This window comes from Crocuta crocuta, unplaced genomic scaffold, assembly GCF_008692635.1.
Source record: "Crocuta crocuta isolate KB4526 unplaced genomic scaffold, BGI_CrCroc_1.0 scaffold1156, whole genome shotgun sequence".
Lineage (NCBI taxonomy): Eukaryota > Metazoa > Chordata > Mammalia > Carnivora > Hyaenidae > Crocuta > Crocuta crocuta.
Window position 1 is genome coordinate 93657 of NW_027528862.1, and position 588 is coordinate 94244.

Sequence of the window (588 nt, forward strand, 5' to 3'; positions counted from 1 at the left end):
ATGTGTGAGTTGGGGAGGGGCAGAGAGGGAACGGGAGAGAGAGAATAGCAAGCAACGATGGGCTTGATCTCACAAACTGTGAGATCATGACCTGAGCTAAAATCAAGAGTCAGATACTTCACCGACTGAGCCACCCAGGTGCCCCAAATTATAATTTAAAGAGAACGTCTAGCATCCTAAAATATACTGGGAACATGTTTTAATTCTTACATGTTCCATGTTTTTATTTTTTAAACTATTTTTTCTATTTTTTATAAAGTAATCTCTATGCCTACATGGGACTTGAACTCATGACCCCGAGATTAAGAGTCACACACTTCATCAACTGAGCCAGCCAGGCATTTTTAAAACATAAAGGATATAAAAGGATAAACCACAAGAAAGAAGAGAAATGTAAGACATATTTAAAGTTCCTTACTTAATAAAAAATTTGACAACAGGGGTGCCTGGCTGGCTCAGTCTGGACAGCATGCAAATCTTGATTTTGGGATCATGAATTCAAGCCCCACTTTGGGTATGGAGCCAAATAAATAAAATTTTTAAAGGCTATTAAAATAAAAATGGATGAATACTATCTTTTAAAAAAAT